Genomic DNA, 22,740 nt, shown 5'->3' with positions numbered 1-22,740 from the left:
AATATCTTGATGGAATTTATAAAGAAAAACTGTGGCAGAGTATTTCTCAAGAACTTGACCAACCAGGTAATTTTACTCATGATAAATATTATTTTACAAATAAATTTTTATATTCATTAAACATCATTTTATTTGAAGAAAAAATACACAATTCTCTTCAAAAATTTATACATATGTAGGAACGTGTTTTCGCTAGCCGGTTCTCTCCATCTTGTATATTGTTTTCGTATTTTATTATCAATTAAATTGAGTAACACATTAAAAGCATGTTCTGACATTCTAAAATATTGATAAAATTTAGTTGCATCATCAAAAAATTCTTTATATGTAAAATGTAAAAAATTCATCTTTTGTTTTTCGTTTTGTCCATGCTTTATGAACCCATAAAATCCGTTTTTTTTTTTTTTTTAAGATTTCTTTTCGTCTAAAATTAATGCTATTACCGCTAATTCGTTTATCGATAGCTTTGCCATGTTCACAGTTCAGATGTATGTCTCAAGACTGATGTTTCAAAATATTCACGGATGCGAGCCGGATATGTGTAAATACTCATATCGAATCTTGCCGGTACGGTACGGACACGGTACGGATACGGTACGGATATGTATAAACGGACCTTAACACAGCGGCGCGGCCGGCGTACTCTCTGCGCGCGGCCGTAGACCGCTATCGCAGTGGCCCATAAAGTTCGAATGGAATTGGAATACAGTGCCGACCAATGTCACTCGTGTTACGTGGCCCGTTGCCGCGGCGCGCGTACAACTTCATTAAAGTGCCCTAACGCCCGGGCCGGGCTCGCGTTTCGAGACGATATAATGCCGCAACGCGCGTGCCTATGCGACACGGAAATGCGATTGCAACGGCGGAAAATGCCGTCGGCGCGACCTGTGATTTGGCGCGTTCCATTACTCCGTTTCCCGCCGCGACGCAGCAAATTCGTCGTAAGCAACTTTAATGAAGTCCACGGAATATAGCGACATATAAAAGTGAAGAAACACTGTGCACTTTAAATATACATATTCGGTAATCGAATACCGAATTGGCGAGAAAAGATGATATAAAAGCTTGCAAAAAACTTATTTCTTAAAAAAGAAAAAAAAAACCAGACTTTGTACGAGCATAATATAAAATACGTAAAAAAAATTTATATAATTATGAATTTTTTATGAGCAAACTAATTGTTATCCTACCATCAAACGTATTTATTTTTTATATTTGTTATATATTTTAAAAGGGGCAAATATATGTTATACCACGCTTTTAAATTGAATCTTCTTCGAAAGGACGAGCTTTTATTTGCACTTTGGAACAAACGAGCTACATGCTGGATCTGTTTTTTCAATGTTTATCGTAGTCTGTGGTCTGCTTGTAGCACCCTTATCGCGCTCGTTGCCTTTAACGTACGGCACTTTATCGCTAGTCATTGTTAAATAATCGCCGGACTGTTGCGAGGCGATTGGGTCGTTATGCGCTCGCATACCTATTCCGGCAAAGCACGCCAGTTACAATGCGCCGGCAAGCGTTGCAATTTGCAACGCGGCTGTAATCGAAAGCTCGTCCTAAGAAGACGAATGCTCGCAATGCTAGTCGGGTCAGAGTGATCCTGATGCTACGATTGACCCACATTGATCATCCGCAGTGTCCTTGGACGGACCGCGGATAACGAACAGACTCCGGAATTCCACCGAGACGCACGTTAACAGTGGCAGCGTTCAGGAGTGTTCCGCTCAGAAGAGCGACGCGTCGATATCGCGACGATTTATGATCCGTGACGGATCGCGAAACCTGCTCGCTGAATAGACACGTCGAACGTCGGGGACGCGGCGATCGAGACTCGCTATCGATTCAGCGTTTTCGCATCGTTTCATTTCACGGTTTCGTTTTGCATTCACGGCCGCGTCACGTAGGAACGCGCGAGATATCTGTTTCAATGTAACTTTCCTGTGCGCACTACGACATTCCGATAATTTCGTTTTACAAAAATATATCGATGTTTTTAAATGACAATAACATTCTCACATCTGGCTTTCGCGTGCCATTTCCTATTTTTTGTTTCTCATTACAAAGTCATCGCGCGTAATGTTCACTTAATTTTCATTTAGAACGGACTTTAATTAAGAACACTGTGTCAATCGCGACATCGCAATCGAGGAGGAATGCGAGTGTAAAAAGTGTGACGCGTTTACACGGGAATATATAGGCGATTCAATGCCGTGAGTTCTCACGAGTGGATCAGGGCCGCATACGGCGCATCACAATGAACCCTGATCAATGAATCAGGAATGTATACACGCTGCTTGATATGCACAGGCCAAGCACTCATTTACACGATCTTGTGTGCTAACGATCGCGCGAGGGAACTGTGCCAAGAAAGTAATCGCCGGCGGAATATAAAAATCGCTTTTTAATTATCTAGAATAAGAAACTTAATTAAACTTAATAAAGATTTAAAATTGCATCGAGTAAAATGGAACTCGCATCTGTAAGCTAAAAGACGTCTCGAATAAACGGTACGATCGATGTAACGCGCGCGCGTGTACACAACTTATCCAAAATAGAAAAGAAAAGTTGGCGGAGCAAATTGCGCGCGAGCATCGATACACGATTTTGGAAGCAAAAAGATTCGAGCTGAAGTAACCAAAACAATAAACAAACCTCGGTTGCAGAAATAACCAAGATTGAAAAAATGGATATACGGTCGGTCGTACGTGCGATTTAAAGCGACAACAAATCTCATTAGGGACTCGCCCGCCGTGGAAATAGTCGGAGACCATGGATCGCAAATCTGCTTTATCGCTTCACGAGCGGCAAATTAATCCTCGAGGGGTGGCATCGAGCGTTGGATATATTCAGTTCCGCGGAGGGTTTGAATAAAAAGGATTTATTTTTGCACCGCCCGCCGTATTCGAGCAGCGGCCGCGTTTCTCTTCCTTTACACCGACGGGTCCGCGCCGGTACCAAATCCTTCTCCTTCTTCATATCCTTCTCTTTCACGAGCCACCCCTCGTATATATATATTTTTTTTTCATCCGCCTCGCCCCTCTCCCGTTCGCGCGAATGCGCGGTTCCGTTCCGAAACAAATCCGACCAATTCGGGCGCAACCGCTCCGCATTCGAAGAAAGAACTCGTTATCGAATCAGCTATTATAGTATGGGATCCTTCTTCTATCTACCTTCCCTCCGATAGCCGCACATACATCGATGCATTCTGCATGCGTGTGCACCGTTGGTGAAATTCGTTTGGCGGCGTATACCTCGACCCCTCGCCGACCTTCGATCGGCGAAACGAAATCCAAGTTCCGATCGAAAGCTCTTATCTGACCGCACGTGCCTTTCTCTTCTTCGCTATCGCTTCCGTTCCCGCGAACCTTCTGTGAGCTCTCTGTGAGTAAATGATCATGTCCGAAATCCGGTCTGATGTAACATATCCTTCGTGTGTAGAGGAAAGAAAGTAGAATTTTTAAATTGTTTCGCCGAAATACGGATTACATGGATTCCTAACAATAATGTTATCTATTATTACAATGTTATCTATGATTACAAATGGCATTTTTATTTCGTGTTATTTCTAAAATTAAATATTTCAACAATAATACGCAAATAACATTCCTCGTGTATTAAAGGAAATCGAGAAAAATTAGATTGCAAAAAATGATTCCATTTTTTATTAATTTGTATTATAATATTTATTGGAATTTAAAAGATTTTTAAAAAAATACCATCTATGTATTAATGTAGATATTTTGTAGCACAATCTAAAAAATATTTTTGCGTATTATTTATAAAGTTTTAACAAAGTCTACGTATCTCCATTATATTGTCACATTATTTTTTCGCAAATATATGATATGCCACGGAAAGAATAGCAGAGTAGAAGCTTATGTCATCATTGAACGATCGTTTAATCGACTTGTTACGCCGTGCCCGTGACTCAAAGATCTCGTCGCGGGCCAACGCAGGATTCGGGATCCGTCGTGTAGGGCCAAGGGGGTTGATCCAAGGGAGATAATTATTGAACGATGTTCAATGAGAAATAAAATATCTTTATTCACTTAGCACTCGCGTACACTTTATTTAACGGCTTCCTCACAGTCGTTACGATCGCGTAAGATACAAACTCGGAGTTCGCGATACCGACGTGCAGCTCGTGCTTAGATCAAACTTAAAAACCCGTGGTGACGATCGAGTCACCTTCTTTTATACAGATCAGTATCAAGGTTAGCAACGTCTGCTTTCCGTGAATGCTGATCTACTTCGCTTGTTTGTGAGGCAATCCGCCGATCGTTTCCTCATGCGGTTAACGCCTCAGCGTTTAATTATAATCGATTGTTACTTGTCTAAAGAATAGCATTGGTCAATATCTTTGTTAATTTTAAATACCTTATTCGTTAAAATATCTCGTTGTAGTCTTTCGACACAACATCCTTCCCCCCGTTAGAAAAAAAAACAAAGGTACGGAGTTTTCGCATCTCTTATAAGTTTATGTTTTTAATTTTTTATTTCTTTTCTTAATTAACACTATAATTACGCCTATTGTTATGCTTATTATAATAATTATGACGGCTACTGAACTTGTGACCATAGGATATATAAACGTTGGTTTATTAAATTGTATCGTCTCACTGTCTTTTAGTTCGTTATAAATATCTTTTGCCTTTTCTCCTAATTTCATAAGTTCACTAGGATTTTGAATAATTTTCTTTAATTTTATCGGCCGTATTATTATTTCATTGTCTTTCTTTGTGGCCGTCTCTTTTATTAATGTTAAATTAAATTGCGGTAAAAAGGCTTGAATGCTTGTATCCCGCATTTTCGAAAAGGCTTTAATGGTCATGTCCGTCGTAATTATTTTACAATTTTTTGTTAATATTATTCTACCCGTGCGACTTATTACTACTTGTACATTTTCACGATTCTCGCATTGTATCGTTATTTCCTGTTCTTTATTCGCGGAGTATAGCCACGCGTTTTTCGTGTTTAGAGCAATCCAAATCGTTTGATTCGATCTTATGAATCTTATGTCGCACGTGTTTTTCTTAGCCAGCTTCGCATATAATTGCACTTCGCACAGTGCTCTCTGATTTATGTTATATACTGGACTATTTGACTTACAAATATACTGTTTTCCGATTATTTTACATTTATCTACATTTTGTTCGGATAGAGTTACATAGGAAGCTAGTTCTAGATTGACAGCTATTATATGCTGGTTCTAATTTTTTCAATCTTCAACAACTTGCATGTATCCTTAAATACTTCGCTGAGAAAATTTGTTCCTTGGTCAGTCAGGATTTTTTCAGGGATTCCATATTCCAAAACGATTTTTGTCACGAATTCTCGCGCTATCGTGCTTGCCTCCTGATTATTTATAGGCATTGCCTTACTGATTTTCGTTAGATGATCTTGGAAAGTTAATATGTACTTGTTTCCGCTTTCCGTTTCTGTCATTGGCCCTACTATATCCAATGCGCATTTTTCAAACGGTTTATCCGGTGTATCTGTGAGAATCATGGGTGCTTTATTCCTTATCTTTAGTTTATTCTTTTGACAATATTCGCATTTTGCGATGTATTTCTCGACGTCTTTCGTCAATCCTTTCCAATTATGCGTTAATCGTATGCGCTTGATAGTGCGCTGGATTCCTTGATGCCCGCCGATCGGTGCATCGTGATATTCATATAATATTTGTTGTTTCTCTCTCTCTGTATATATCTGTTTCGACAAAATAAAGTAATAAAATCATAATTAATAATATTCTTGGTAAATTTTCTTAAATTCATCGAGAACGGTCGGTGTGAAAAGTCGAATCACTAGCAAGCATTATTTGTAAATGTTATCGCGCTAAATTCAATAAACATCGTTCTCGCGTATTTATTTGCGCGCTTTTTTTGTTGTTTTCGCGCCGACTTCGAGTTCGCATTACAAAGGACTCAGATGTCCTCTATATTTATATGTATACTCTCGCTTGATCTGTACTTGAGATATCATAAATCTATCGAAACTGTTCCCCCTCCTTATATCTGTTTTGTCAAAATTCACGGCTTGCCGTCTGCAGACGGGAGCAGTCGCCTCTCAGCGTTCGAACGAAATAAATCAATTTACACGAAAAGTTCTCCTCTAATCACCTTCCTATCTCGGGATATTTCGACGTCGCCAGTGCCGGAATTTCGCGTATCTCTCTAAACAATATCTTTCTTTCTTCCTTCTTATCTTCCTCTTCTTCTTCTTCCTCTTCTTCGCTTTCTCTCTCTCCGTCGCCGTGTGTATGCCGTGCGCGACGTTGCGACTTAATGCGTCAGCATTTGTATTGCTCTTCCCGGCCTTATGTACGATCTCATAGTCGTATTCTTCTAATTTTAATCTCCATCGAATTAATCGTGAGCCTGGGTCGGTTACATTAAATAACCATACTAGTGGTTTATGGTCGGTTATGATCTTGAACTTTGTACCATATATATACGGACGAAAATGTTTGACCGCCCATACTATCGCCAGTAATTCTTTTTCGGTCGTATTATAATTTTGTTCCGCCTTTGAGAGAAGTCGGCTAGCGTACGCTATTGGACGATGTTGTCCTATTTTTCCTTGAGATAATATTGCGCCTATTGCAAAATCAGATGCGTCTGTCGTGACTATAAATTCATTATTAAAATCAGGGTAATTTAATACCGGTGCAGTAATTAACTTGCTTTTTAGATTTTTGAACGCGTTTTCTTGCTCTTGCGTCCATTCAAATTTTACTCCTTTTTTTGTCAGTTTAGTGAGAGGTTTCACTATTTTAGAAAAATTTTCTATGAATTTTCGATAATATCCGGCTAATCCAATGAATGACTGTATATCTTTTACTTTTTTCGGTGTTGGAAAATTTTTTACCGCTTGGATCTTTCCAGGGTCAGGTTTAATGCCTCCTTCTGTTATTATGTGGCCTAAGTAAACTACTTCTTTTCGAAGAAATTCACACTTGTCCGGCTGTAATTTTAAATTATTTTCGCAAATTCTGTCGAATACTTCTGTTAAGCGGCGATTATGGTCTTCTAGACTAGTGCCGTAAATGACAATATCGTCTAAATATACTAGACATCGTAAACCTTGAATTCCGGCCAATATTGTATTCATTAATCTTTGAAATGTCGCTGGAGCATTTTTAAGTCCGAACGGCATTCGGTTGAACTCGTAGTGTCCATACGGCGTCGAAAATGCTGTTTTTTCTCTGTCTTTTTCCGCCATTGGAATTTGATGGTAACCAGATGCCAAATCTAACGTTGTAAAATATTTTGAATTTCCCAACTGATCTAATATGTCAGTAATGTTTGGTAACGGGAAAGAATCTCCGATCGTTAAGTCGTTCAGTTTTCTAAAATCTACGACAACTCGTAATTTGGCTTTTCCTGATGCATCTGGTTTTTTAGGCACTACTAAAAGTGGCGCGTTCCACTGACTCGAACTTGGCCTTATTATTTTGTTATTTAGCATTTCTGTCACTTGTCGGCTCACCTCCTCCTTATGTTTTTCCGGCAGCCGATAAAGTCTCGTATTCGCGGGCGCTGCTCCGGCTCGCGTGGCGATCTCATGTTTCATCGCCTGTGTGCTAGACAGTGGTTCTCCGTCGAGATGAAAAATATCGCAATAATTTTCGCTTATTTCCAGTATTGCTTTTTTCTCTTCTTCATTCAAATGGTCTATTCTTAAAAGATTTTTGACCTTGTTTTCACGTGACCTTGGAGTTGTTTCTTCCTTAACAGTTCCAATCGTGTGTACTTCCTCTTTTAGTTCCTCGAATTTTTCAATGTTCACGAAGGGCGTTTGAAAGTCTATTTCCTTGTCCGTGGTATTAATGACACTAACCGGACAACAGTAGTCCTCTGCTTCCACTATGCAACTACCGATGATCACCCCTGGTTGTGTTTCCATTGCATGCACTATTCCCAGCGCATTTTTGCTTGTTGATGCTTTAATTATTGTCTCGCTTCTGGGAGTTAGTTTTATGTTGTTATGCTGAAATAGTTTGAATGTCGTTCCCTCGACCGTCAATTTCTTTACGGGATAGTCCCATTTCGTGACGTATTTGTTTAAAAAGTCCGCTCCTAGAATACCTTCGTATCCTATCGGAAAGTCGTCTTTTACTACATGCATTTTATGCATTATTGTTTTATCTTTTAATGTTATATGCGCTTTTATCACGCCTAACGTGTCAGCTTTCTGTCCCGTGGCACCGACTAATGTTACCGTTTCGTCATATACGGGTGTTTCTTCTAATAGACTTTTTATTTTAATCAGAGTTAGTGTAGCTCCAGTATCCACAAGCATTGTTGCGTGTTCGTTTTTCGCTTCCACTATTGGTAACGCGATTAAATCTAGATTTGCGTGTATTTTAGCTGTCTTATCTGTATGTGCTAACAACGCTTTTATGGGCCGTGTCTTTTTCTTGTTTGCTGCGTCATCTTCTTCGTCGTTGTCGGCTTTCTTTGCCTTATTCTCTTTAACTGTTTTATGTTGCGCGTTCTCTTTCGCATTCCCTTTTTCGGGTCGACCGTTTAATTGCCAGCACTCCTCCTAAAAGTGTCCGGGCTTTTTGCAATATTTGCAATATTTTTCTAATGCGTTTACTCTGTGTCCGTCAGCCTTCGGTAAACTGAATCGGTTCGTAAAACGACTTGTACGGCACTCACGCCCGATATGCCCCCATTTTCCGCACTTTGCACATTGCGGTGTCTTTTCCCGCGCTTTATTCGTGGTTTTATAATAGGCATTATATTTATTTAACGCTGGGCTTGGTCCTTGTAATTTTTCCTCAGCCGTTGCCACAGCAATAGCCTCTTGTAGCGTTCCGTAGTTCCTTGCGCGTACAATAGTTTTAATATTATCTTGTAATCCTATCTGGAAATTTTGTAACGCCAAGTTTTGTACGGTGTTTTTAATAGTGTTTTTCTCCATAATCGTGTGAGTTTTTCCCTCTATCATTGATTCATAGAGTCTCATAGCGAGTTGGTCCACTCTCGAACCAAAGTTTTGAGCACTTTCACCTTGTTTTTGCTTCAGGGTATTAAACTCTAATTGTAGGTGCGTAACACTCTTATGTGTAGTATAACCCCTTTCTATTTCCTGTTTTAATTGGGCGAACGATTGAATATTTCTCGTTTGGAAATCAAGTAAGATTTTCCCTTTCAGTTTTGTGCACAGTATAGCCTTGAGTAATTGTAGCTCCTCTGTTGGATCTATGCTTTCCATCGCGTAGGTACTAGCACTTAAAAACTCCTGTATTCTATTTGGTGCTGTCTCGTCGATTTCCGGTATTAGGCTTCGGGCTTCTTTCAACTGCATATAATTGTTAGAATGGGTTGGCCTATTCCTTACGTCAGCGGGGCCTTGGCCGTACGATACGTTTACTTCTGGTGCGTTCATCGCTCCACGTGACGCGTTATTTAGTTCACGGTTACTAGTTGATCCTTGTTGCTGCCCTTGTATACCGTATATTTGTGCGTTAAATCGTTCGTGCAAGTTAAGTATCTGTTGGTGTAAATGTTCTTGCAGCACTTGCGTTTGCGCTCGCATCTCGTTTATCGCGTCTGCTAGCACTCCGATCTGTGTCTCTATTAAATTCTCTTGTATGTCGTTTGTGGCATTGGTCACATTCCCGTCTATGTTGATCTGTCGCCACGGAGGCTCTCCGTCCTCAATTCGTGCGGTTACGTCGTTTGACGGTTGTGCCATTGTTATTTCGTTGTTTAATTCTCGCGGATCAAAGATACTACTATCGTACGTAGTCGATGCAGTCTCAGTGCGCTCCGATATTCTACTCAATGGCCTCGTGGGTGTAGGCCTATCCTGGCGCGAATCCTCGCTTACTCCGGATATTAAGCTGTTATCTAATTCGCGGAAAGAATATTCTCGCGTTGTTTCAACGTTTTCGTCGACGTTCGCGACGCTTTCGTCTCTATCGTTTACTACGAATTCTCGCGGTGTTTCGCGCGTTTCCCTCTCGGGGTTACTCAAGGTGTTTATTGCGCGTCGTCCTTGGTCGCTTAACAACCAGGATTGATTCGGTTGTATAAACTGGGGTCGTTTTGACTCGGATTACCGCCTAGCCAATATGGAAAACCGTGTCCTTCGCGTCTTTCGGACATTCGCTCTTATTTTACTAATGTGTCTTTATTTCGACTTACATTAATACGCTCGCTCGCATGGTGTTGCGTTGCTCGCTGCCCAGTGCTTCGCGGTGAGGTAGGTCACGTTCCGTTCTCGCTGTGCAGTGATCCTTGCTCGGATTTCGCTGACTTTGCTTGGTCGTTGTGCTCCGTCGGACTTTCTCAGCTGCTTATTGCTCGAACTGCCTTGACTGGACCGCTTCCTCGAGGAGATTTTATTTTCTTTTCTTGCTTTCACTTTTCGCACTTCTAGTTTCCGTGTTATTTTCGGCCACGCTGTTCCCTTGGGTTGATCGTCTTGGTCCTGCTGCCGTGCCCAGGCCACCAGGGTGTCCACCAACAACCGGACTACGGTGAAGAAGACGGATCCCACCGCTGCCACCAAAATTGTTACGCCGTGCCCGTGACTCAAAGATCTCGTCGCGGGCCAACGCAGGATTCGGGATCCGTCGTGTAGGGCCAAGGGGGTTGATCCAAGGAAGATAATTATTGAACGATGTTCAATGAGAAATAAAATATCTTTATTCACTTAGCACTCGCGTACACTTTATTTAACGGCTTCCTCACAGTCGTTACGATCGCGTAAGATACAAACTCGGAGTTCGCGATACCGACGTGCAGCTCGTGCTTAGATCAAACTTAAAAACCCGTGGTGACGATCGAGTCACCTTCTTTTATACAGATCAGTATCAAGGTTAGCAACGTCTGCTTTCCGTGAATGCTGATCTACTTCGCTTGTTTGTGAGGCAATCCGCCGATCGTTTCCTCATGCGGTTAACGCCTCAGCGTTTAATTATAATCGATTGTTACTTGTCTAAAGAATAGCATTGGTCAATATCTTTGTTAATTTTAAATACCTTATTCGTCTTTCTAAGAACGTGCTTCGAGTTGAAAGTTTTATTTGCTAATTCTTTAAACAATAGCGTTGCTAAATTAAAATATCTCGTTGTAGTCTTTCGACACACAACAGACTCCTCTGTTTTGTAGCAGTAAGAATAATTCAAATAATTCTTCACTGTGGTTTCGTATAATAAAATATTTATTATTACTGATATATGTATATGACTTTGTGTACTGATACGAGCTAGCTGAGAGCTTAGAACAGAATAATAACTGAACGTGTTCGTTCGATCTCATATATATATAGCGTGATAGGATTTTTATGTCACGATTGGGGACAATATCCTCTTCTGATTGGCAGTTGTAAGTTGCTAGATCTACACCGCAACCAATAGAATCATAGACGGTGGAATAACATAAAAATATAAATAGTGCCGCTCAGACAAACAACTAGCTCGCGTTAAATCAGCGGATCTCTTTGATCCTCGTATTATCGTTTTTAATAAGTGAGTGGATGCGCGCAAGGGACGTATACGGCGGTGAATCCTTATGCTACACCACACCCTCCGAGCTGCGATTTCCGGTCGGGATGGTCGGCCCGACAATCAGAGCCGGCAAACGTTAATTTAACGCCACGCTTTCGGGAAATCCGTTTTTGCGAATCCCGCACTTGGGTTAATTGCTAGAGCAGAGGCCGCCGGGTTAGCAGGTGCGGGGTAAGCGAAAACGGAGGCTGAATGAAATCGCTATCGGAACGTAGAAAAGGCAGAATGACATCCTTACTATTAGTATGCGATAACACTATGCGTATCAGATATGTCGCGTTCTTTACGCTACCCTATGCATTTGGCTGACTCGGGTTTAGCTTCGAAGTTTGATAATAGCGCCCCATCACAATAAATCGCCTCGTCTATTTCATACTAGATTTTCACATTAGCAGGAACGTTTATCAAGCTACTTTGACGTGATTATGATTAACGATGATTAATCATCACGGTTCTCACGTTGCCTCTTGCCTTTCGTCGCAGGGTATTGTTTACGAGCTCATTTCCCGTCGTTAAGGATATAAATCTCTAGAGTTTACGCGGTCAAAGGATAATATAATTATTCATAATATTGCTTATATTTGAGGAGTTGTACGATATTACTGTAAAAAATATTTGTTTCTGAAATGTATAAAAGACGTGAATTGTTATCGCGATCTATTAATATATCGGTATCAGTGCAGAATCACAATCAAATATAGAAACTCTGTTGACATTTTATGTGAAGTGTGATTTGCAATTTATCGCAAATCTTAAGATTAATATATAACATATTTTTATCATTATATTATTGTTTATGTTCCACCGTTTCATATATTGCTCCAAAATAATTGGAAATATTTGGGAGCCAACATTATTATAAATAATAATTGTAAATAATAATGTTGGAAAAATTTAACAAAAATATAAGTAATTTAAATGTACATTTTACAATAAATTAATATTACATCACAATATTTATATAAAAATATATTAATCTTAAGATTTGCGATAAATTGCAAATCACACTTCACATAAAATGTCAACAGAGTTTCTATATTTGATTGTGATTCTGCACTGATACCGATATATTAATAGATCGCGATAACAATTCAAGACGTATTTTGAGTCAGCTTGATCCTATCGTGCGCACAAATCGGCACGGAGCGTGTTAACCATAATTACAGACGCGGAGAAAGTGCGTTATCTTCTGGCTAGGGAAATTATGTAAAGGGTGCACGCGCACCCGATGCGACCGCGTGCAGATTAGGTCAGGCCGATAAACGAGTCCATTGTCTCACGATCGCGAAAAAGATACCGTCCGTCGGCGCCGAAAGAGAGCCTTGTGTACTGACCATGAGTTTCCACGGATATTCACGCAGATTATTATCGTCGTTACGATTAACGATAATTGTGCTGTCTTCAAAACACGATTCTAAAGAGTACCACAGGTGGAAACAATTTCGCAGTAATCTCATTACAAGCTGCTCGCCAGCTGTTGTATCTTAGCGTGACGCGATCCTTAGATAATTTGCGGACAAAGCAGCCGTATAAAGGTTAATATATGATATCCGCATAATACAAGCCATCTTTGATTCATATTATAGGAATATATGTACTGATCTGGGTATCCGTTATAGATTTTTTCACAAAAAATGAATTAAAATTATTTTAAAAATTAACTAGCGCACATTAAACAAATAAATAGCGCGCTTGTGTGTGTCTAGTATTTAAAAAAAAGAAATAGTGTAGAATGTTGAAATATCTTGCGCTGTGATTTTTCTTTATTGGATTGAGGTCTAAGTCTCTATTGACCGATCGATTTACCGTACCTAATTGCACCGCGTTGGCAGCGTAAGCAAGTTTTTTTTTTTAAATTGTTTTAAGTCAGGAGATCGTTAAAAAAATATACGTCGATCTCGTTATCAGTCGTAACGATATACATTCGCACTGAGGGTACACACGATCGATCGATTATGTGCCCTCGCCACGGAGATCGACGCCCGCGATATGCCCGGTGGCTTTTAACGAACTGTCGTTAGCCCTTATCGCACGATCTGAAGTGCCGGTCCGCAATCTTCCTTTATCGCGATGAAAATTCATTTAAACGACAGACGCGATTACTCTGCGACTCCACACCGCTATTGTCGAGTTACCGGCGCAAGTCAGGTATTAAATCTGCTTGAGACAGAACAATGATTCTAATACATTTTTTTAGTCCTTGCTCATCTCGAGAATTCCATATCAAGAGACACGGTAGTGTCTCGCGCCAAGTTCACGCGCAGCGCAAGACCGACCGTGTATCTTTACGCGAGCCCGAAAGTTGAGACAAGCCGAGATTATCTCAATAACGGCTGGGCCGGTTGATAGTAAGCTCAATCGATAGCGCATACCCGAATTATATAAGAAAAGTATGCTTGCTTTTACTGTAGGTGCTGTAAAAAAAAAAGTTATAAGAGTCTAAAGTCGAAATGTTGAAATAATTATCTTTCCTAGGATGTTCCGCTAAAATGTCCCGTTTCCGATTTCTGACGTTAGGTGCGCTGATGGCGCTGAGAAGCCGCGCGGCGCGCGCTTACTATTTGACATTTTTACATAACTTTCAGTGTTAAAAGAAAAAAGTAATAATAGTGAATTCGGTCACTCGCACTACATTGCTCTGTTACTTTGGTGCACACTCGAGACTGCTTACATTAATCCAGAGCAGTGTAGTGCAAGTGACCAAATTTGTTAGAAATTCGTATTAAGTAAAATAAGTGTATGTGATATGTTGGTGAATGTGAATGTCTTATATATACTATACTATATACATATACTATATATATACTATACTATATACTATATACTATACTATACTATATACTCTTATATATACTATATATATTTAAAAAAATAAATACATAAATAAAAAAACAAAAAATTAAAATAAAAAAATATAAAAAATTTAATCAAAATAAAAAAATATTTATTATAAAACGCAAAAAAACTTGGCGCTGCTACACCACAAAGTATTATAAAGCAATGAAATTAACATATAGTTTAGTGTAGCAGCGCCAAGTTTTTTTGCGTTTTATAATAAATATTTTTTTATATTTGATTAAATTTTTTATATTTTTTTATTTTTATTTTTTGTTTTTTTATTTATGTTTTTATTTTTTAAAATATATATAGTATATATAATATAGTATATATAAAATATGGTAAAATATAGTATATAATGTAGTTAATTATATATACGACAGCTTTATGTATAAGAGTTTTATAAAAGAGTTTTATAGAAATAGTGTACAACTTTTTTCATAGTTCTTTAGTGATTTGTCGAGAAATCCACTGAACATCATTTCATCTGAAATACACTTTATCTTTAGTGCATTACGCCGCGATAATGCGAGTACGAGCCTAAGCGTCAGTTTCACGACAAGTAGCCAATTATTCAGACTCGATAAACGCGTTATGAAACGTGAATTGCGCTGAATCGCATCAGAGTAATATCAGTTCAAACGTCTCTCTTGGATTTTTTGTCGATAAAAAGCGCGATGTAATATTTATAGGCATGACAGCCACTCTATTTCCGACTCCGTTCTTTTCAGTTAAAAATAACTATATTTCTATTTCGAAGTGTTTCGCGGATACGAGAGAGATATTTACTACGGTTTTATTACTTGAGAAATTACAGGACTGTTGCGCGTCCAATAAATCACGATATAAAATGGCCGTAGATTCGCTACAAAGAATCAAAGATTCCTATCATCGGAGATATTCAAGAAATTTGCGACAACGCCATTCCATTTGCGCGTCGCTAAAACATGACAAAGCGCGATAGAGATCATCACTTTTGGATTATTATTGTCGCGATACAATTGGCACTCTTTCAGATACGGAAAACTTTCATGGGTTATTGCAGATTCAAATCGAAAACGAGAGATGTGACATTATCTTCGACGATAAATTACGTTACAAATTAAGTTACATAATATCTGAAATAATTATCTGTTTCGTTACTGTACAATCTCTCATTACAATTACTCAGATAATTAAAAATAACTAACACAACTAAAGTACAATCTTACCTTAATCTTTGCTTTATCAAAATGAAAAGATAAAAGAGTCTTTTGTAATTATGTGTGGCAGAAAGGGTGAATTTTTTTGTACTTTATCCATAAAATTTTATTTTTATCACGAGGCGTCAAATATCGCTGGCTTTACACTGTCATTCTATTGACAGCTTCTGTTTTATCAAAGATCTGGTTTATTTTAAATCTAAGACAAACGAAAATCTTATTATAGAAAGGCGCGATGTAAACGAGTCGTCCTTTTCAAGCTCTCCGGCGCAGCTTGTGGCTAACCATTCCGCGATCCTTCCCACATACCCATAAGCCCTTAACCGCTCGCTGCCTGTCTCTTCGGCCAGTCCGAAGGCAGGAAAAACGCGCCAGGCGGAATTTCCCGGCGCGATTTGACGTCCCTTTTATCGGGGCGATGGAGTCAATCGGTCTCATTCAACGGATCCCTCTTTTTTGCCCGAGGGAACGGAACGGGAGCGAGGAGGCACGGGGGTTGTGGACAGAAAAAGATGGGGTGAGGCGGTATCGAAAGACGGGGGGGGGGGTTAAGGCGCAGGCCCGATGTCAGCGGATTCACCCTTCGCGCCCTCCGATCCTCGTCCTTGCATTGCCGGCAGATCGTGCCTCCGGCCAATCCGAAATTACATTAAGTCCGTCCCGATGCGTCCAGTCAAAACTCCAATTTAAAAGTTCCTGCCAGACACTCTTCCCTCTTTCTCTCTTTCACCCGCCATCTCCGCTTTTTCTCGCTCCCTTCAGGCAGCCGGAATTAGAAATGCCAAAAATAGTTCTTCATCGACCGCCGACTAATTCCGCCGTGCCGCGCGCGCACGCACGTTCCACCCCCCTTCCTTCGAGTGCGCGTTCGTGTGCATTGTTCCTCTGTGTACGTGTGTTGCAATCGGCGAGCGAACGAGCGAGCGAGCGAGCGAGCTTCCGCACAGCTGGATCGAGGGGGCAGATCGAGGAACTCTGCGATTGGCCGTTACGTCGCGGCCGCATTATTGGCGCATTCCGCTCCATGACAGGTTGCTCCGGGGCGAGAGAGCTTCGGGAGGATGAAAGCTTCCCGGACAGGCAGCCCCCCCCCTTCCCGCCGTCTGAAAGCTCGCCGGAACTTTTTCGATCAATTAATGAGATCGCCGCACCGGAACGAGAGAGATGTTTTGAGTTGCGTTCGGACCGCGCCGCATTCTCTCCTCCGGGCGAGATTATAGCAGATTTCCGTGACTTAACCCGCGGGACTAGCCAGTCGATATTTCCACTCAACGGGCAAGCGCGGTCGATGAGAGGCGAACGCGACAATTGGCCGCGCGCTTAACTGATAAAACTGGCGCGCGTACACTCCGCTCGCGAAAGTTATTTCTGATCCCGGTGATTTCGCCGGCCAGATATCTCGCGGGGATGTAAAATTAAATCCTGTTTCAGGGAGAGAGACGCGGGATCGATATTCGATTAGTCCTGGATCGGATAAGACTTTATAATTGGTTCGCGCACTCAACAGATGAAATCCACCTTCGTCCCCCAAAAGGCCCGGTTCGCAATTACTACGATAAATTTTTACCCGCTAAAGCCATTTCACATACCTCCGTCGCGTCTTTAATTTCATGAATTTTACGCGTAATCTATCACGCTTTCCAGAAAAAAAAGATGTTACTTAGAATACAAGAGTTAGATAGTAGCTCTATAAATACATTCCAATTAACGTAACTTGCTACATCGACAATGAAGCTGTACAAAATACAGGAAGTATGTTATATCATTTGCAACTCGAGTTGCTGTTTACGGCAAGAACGACAAGGAACACACGTCAGCGAATACATCGGCGCATTCCTGCGCTCGTCAGTTCTTGCGTGAGCTTAACTGCCGCCGACAAGAGAGCAAAGGATCATTTCCCGACCCCCGTCAGGACCCGGCAAGAAACGCGAGCATCTTGTGCGCGAGAATAAGGAATAGCCGCTCGAAATAGACGCGACGAGAAGCGCGGCGATAAATCAGAAAAGCGTCGTCCGCGCCGCGGGCAACACTAATGCCCGATTAATCCCGCGGTAGCGAGAACACGGCCTCGAGACATCGGCGTGGAATATAAAATATGTAAGAAGTTTTCCTGCGACCGACGACGAAAAAAAAAAGCGAGGGGAAAGAAAATACGGAGTCAAGTCGAAGGACGTCGAAGAGTTTGGCGGAGCTCGGCTCCGAGGACGAGAAACGTGCTGCGGAAAAGTAAAAGAAGAGAGACGGAAAAAGAGAAAGAGAGGGAGAGAGAAGAACTTGAAGTCCGTTGTTTTCTCCACAAACAAAAATCCCACATCGAAATGAGTTTAAAATCGCCGAGTAATCCGTGGCCGACCCTCGAAGCCCTCTCCTCCGCGTCGGCAAGCAGCCCTAAACTTTTGCGGGACGCTCGGGGGCGGACAAAGACGACACAGCCGGATCCGGCAATGGTATATATGTCGTGTCGCGGAAATGTCGTTAGGAATACTTTTCTATCGCGAAGAGGAGAAACCCCATTAAAATCTGCGAGTGGAATAAGAGACGACAAAACTTTTCACGACGACAAGATGCAAGGCTGCCGAAGCCTGCCGACGCGCATCCGTTGCCGCGATGATCATTCGCGCCGTTTGGAATTTAGGAATTCCCTCGAATCTTGTCGACGCGAGTTTACATCATAGTGCTCATAACTGGCTTCTGGAAATCTGCATAAAGATCGGGCTCGTTTCCCGATGCCGAAGAGAGATTCGCAGTATTGTTCGCATTTGTTGATTTGTTTCAAACTTTGTTATCGGCGATGGAAAAATCAGATCGCATCGGATAGTTTGGAATACGGAGAGCGATCGCGAAACTCTGTTTGAAGAGAAAGAGAGAGAGAGAGAGAGAGAGAGAGAGAGAGAGAGAGAGAGAGAGAGAGAGAGAGAGAGAGAAAGAGAGAGCTTACAAATTCCGCGAACACCGGGCAATAATTATTTCTTACGAAAATAGACGGGCTAACGGACGCGCGGCGCGGCGGCGGTTTCAAAACTTCGACATCGCGCACCCAGGTGGAAAGCATTCTTGCGAGCGGTTTCCCGGAACTGTAAAGTACAGCTATCGAGGTTGTGCGGTAGCGATCAACCGCTGCCACGCCAAAGATCAACGGTCTTGCGGAACGAACGTGGTGAACGGGTAATGAAGACGAAGGTGCAAAGGTCCATCACAACCAGCGGGATATTAGATTATCGGCTGTATTAGACGTCGATCGACGAAGGGATTACTTTTTCCGCCTCTATCCGCGGGGCTTCCGCGGTCGCTCCGATAATCGGATTGTTCTTTGCGCGCTAGCAGAGAAATCTTCTAGGCGTAACCGGATGCGACTGTGTGGATGCGAACGTCAAACCTCATTCGACGGTCGATGCCTTTTCGTAGACAAGCGATAATTGGATATCGCTGACAAGATGGTGAAGCGTGTGATCGAAACAAATTTAAAATATGGCTGCTTCTGACCCTTTTAACGGTCGTCGTCAAGAGATTATGTTACAAAATTGACTTAACTGTTAACATTAGATATCACGTATGCATATATAAACGTTCAACTGTTCTTACCTACTTCGCGGACGCTCACAACGTTGGCATGTGATCAACGTATTTTTAAGAAAAACCCAGATATTTTCTACTTCAACGTTTTGGCTCTGAACTAACTTCTTCTCCAGAAATAAAATACTGGCGCCAAGATGTCTACATTGGAAAGTTTTATATCCATATTAAAAATAGTTTTACGCCGTTCCACATGCACACACTCTATGACGATACAAATCATATGTATATTTGTACATTTTTTATAACAAGAAAGCAGTTTTATTTTTTGTCAAGTTATAAATTTATTTTGAGAAACTCGTTACATGCAACGTGGGATGCGCAAGATGAAAAAACATGGCGCACTACGAGGCGAGTGTATTTCGGCAATATTATCACCGCATGAATACGAATCAGAATTTTCTCCCTGTTTTTTTTTCTGAATTTAAGATGCGGCATTACGTTTTATGGTGAGCAAGTCATCTTTAGCTTAACGCTTGAATAACAAATTGAGTTGTGTTTATAGAAAATTGTGCGAAACTTGTGTGATATTTGAAAAAAGAAAAATATTCTCAAATTATTTTCAAAATTCAACACAAACTTGTTTAAATTCGCATTTCTGCGGTTTCGAAGCTTAGAATCGACAAACAATTATGGCGCGATCTAAATACATAAATACTACGCCGTGAAACGTAAAAATTATAAATTACACGACTGCTTTCTTTACATAAGGCAGACGTATTTGCGCAGATGCATACCAATGATTTGTCGAGCTAGCGCGCAAAAACAACCGGCACTTCAGCTGTGTCTACTATCGCGACGCCGCATCCTTTACTTATCTTCGCAGCATCTGTCCGTTGTAATTTGTCATTTCCCAGCTGCGTTCCGGCGAACGAGCGAATTTACTGTAAGGTATCGCTCGCGTGAGTGCATGTTTGCACCCTCGTTGTCTCACGCACGATTTATAATGTAAACTCGCTTTCTGCTGAATTCCTATTTAATATATATTTGAACAATTCGCGCCATGTATGCTCTCTGCGATAGAACGGTCTGACCTGTTCCGTATCAAAAGCACACAAGAAGTCTACACCATTTATCATATCCTGCGTTAACCTTAGAATTAATGTAATTAACAGTCGCGAGTTAAAAGAGGGTTAAACGTTGGAAGATAATAAAGTTGGAAGATAATAAAGTTTATGGCTTAAAGATAAGTTAGCTGTTACTAAATGGTTTACGTAAAATAAAATGCATCCCAATAGAAATGATTAGAAAATTGTTAAAATCCACTTTTCAAGCGCTTCGTGCAGCGCAGCATGTCCGTGAAAGGCAGTTTTCCACCCCACACACACACGCAAGTTATTATTATCCGTAAGAGATCTACCCGACAGGAATGTTCGCTGGGTCAACCTATTAATCCTGGAGCAGCGACCGCGGCAACGATTCGGCGGAACGCTTCAACGCTCGGCTTCCTCCTTCTTCCCCTTCTCCGTCCGTATTAAGCTTGTCCGTCGTAAATGAGGTATAGCCACCGCGCAAGGATATTTCCCGGATCAAGTGATTGACCTTGAAACAACACAACAAGGCTACGGCGCCGCTTGCGGAATCGAACGAGGCGCGTGGTCGGCGAAGCCTCACGGAAGAGGAGGAAGAACCCGCAGCGCCGATCGGAGAAGCGGTAGGCAGGGCCGGCGGCGAGACGTTGAAGAGGGTCGAAGTCGTACCCGTATCTCCGAGGGAGATCGATCGTGGCCCCCAGGAATCTTAATGGAGCCCGGGATTACCGGCCTCGCGGACGTGAGGGGTGAGACGGGAGACCTTCTCCGGGCAAACAAACGTAATTGCACGCGAATCTGCCCTCGCCCTCCGGCGCGCGCGCGCTCACACTCGGCTTACACGGTGATCGCCTTGCTGCGCGCCTCGCTTTCTCTTCGCCGGGCGCCATTACGGTGACTATGATTTAATCGACGTGGCGACGTAAAATTATTATCGGCAGCACAGGTGGGCAACGGTATCGTGAGATCGCTAGGCACGCGGTGAGAAACGCGCGCGCGCGCGCGCGCGCACACACACATGTTTAGAATTTTTTATCATTTTACCGTAGCTTCATTTATCGGACAGAAATATAAACGACTCCTTCAGAAATATAGCTGATAATAATTGCTGATAAGAACTGTAAAATAAGTAAAGCATGCAATCGTGAAGCGTTTTCTAAATTAAAATTAATTTCATTATATCATAAATTGTATCGTACATTTTACTGCTAAGCAATTTTTAAAATGCGACATCGCATCGCATCACATTCAGAAGAAGAAAAATATTTGTTCAGAACAAGCATGAGTTATGCGGTATCTCACGCAATTTCTCTCGGCAGATACGCATCATATATAAGAATACTTATCGAAAGTGCACAGTCTGTCATCTGTCGCACGTTTAAGCGACACTGATGGTGCCATGTTGGTGGCACGTTATTCTGTCCTGTATTTATGACGCCTCCAAGTAACGCAGTCAATGTCTGCCGCAAGAATCATGGACGCAAATGCAGCGGGGAGATTAATCACACGATAACATGACTCCCGTATGACAAAACTGCCAATCCTTATTCTTCTCCCTTTCTGTCGCATCTTTGACATCGATGAGCACTAAAAGGTGCTGCAACATTCAGGATTGACAGCTTTGGACTTTATGCAGATGCAATTCATATCAATGCAATTAAAATATAAATGACAAATGAAAATTATTACGCCGTTCTTTTGTATGCTTGATCTAAATATGCGAGAAGACAGTAATCATTTCCACTCGCCGCGCAGCATCGGTTTTATATTTATCGATAGTTCGTAATGCGACGCGCAATTATTTACAGAATCGCTGGTTCGCGTATAATTCACAGGATCTTCGGCGACACGAAATCGGGCGGGTTCGCAGCGTGCAAACGCAGCGCGACGTGTTTGCCTATTTGGGATTAAAGCAGGAAGCCCGTGTGGCACGGGGGACGAGAAACGCAGCTGCATTCTAAGGGCCGTTAATGATATTCGCAGGTGACACATCTAATTCAGTGACTGTGCAGGCCGGAAGCTGGATGTGATGCCGGCGCGGCGCGCTGTCATCGCGCACAATGAGGATAAACGAGAACAAACGGTGAGCGAGGTGAGAGGGCATGTTTGCATTTTCATGTCGTTGCCAGCGGCAGGAAATACGCGAAATTACAGCGCGTACTAGCTTGATAGTATGGCCCGCGCATTTACTTCCGCGAGCAAGCGCGCGCGCGCGCGCGAGCGAGCGAGCTCGATGGGGGCAGTTTTTGAAGCAAATTAGTTAATTACGATGGTAATGCATGGAAAGTACTTCTCGTTCTTGTTTCGCAGGCGCGGCGCAACCAACACGGATAATTAATTAAATCTGTGACGTTTACATCAAAGCGGAGAGATGATAAGTTTTTGCGAGCTCGCTTATGTTAGTCAGCGAAGACAAGAATAAACGGCAGTTCGAATATCGGAGCACACAATGTAAGGTGATTAGCAAAACGTTGAATCGAGACAATTGCCACATAACTGCGACGATTGTTGCCACAATCACAGATATTCATCGGCGGCGTTCCAGAAAAGAATTTTCCGGAAGATA

The sequence above is a fragment of the Linepithema humile genome, chromosome 1 (genome assembly GCF_040581485.1).
Source record: "Linepithema humile isolate Giens D197 chromosome 1, Lhum_UNIL_v1.0, whole genome shotgun sequence".
In the NCBI taxonomy this organism is placed as follows: Eukaryota; Metazoa; Arthropoda; class Insecta; order Hymenoptera; family Formicidae; genus Linepithema; species Linepithema humile.
This window is presented reverse-complemented; position numbering follows the sequence as displayed.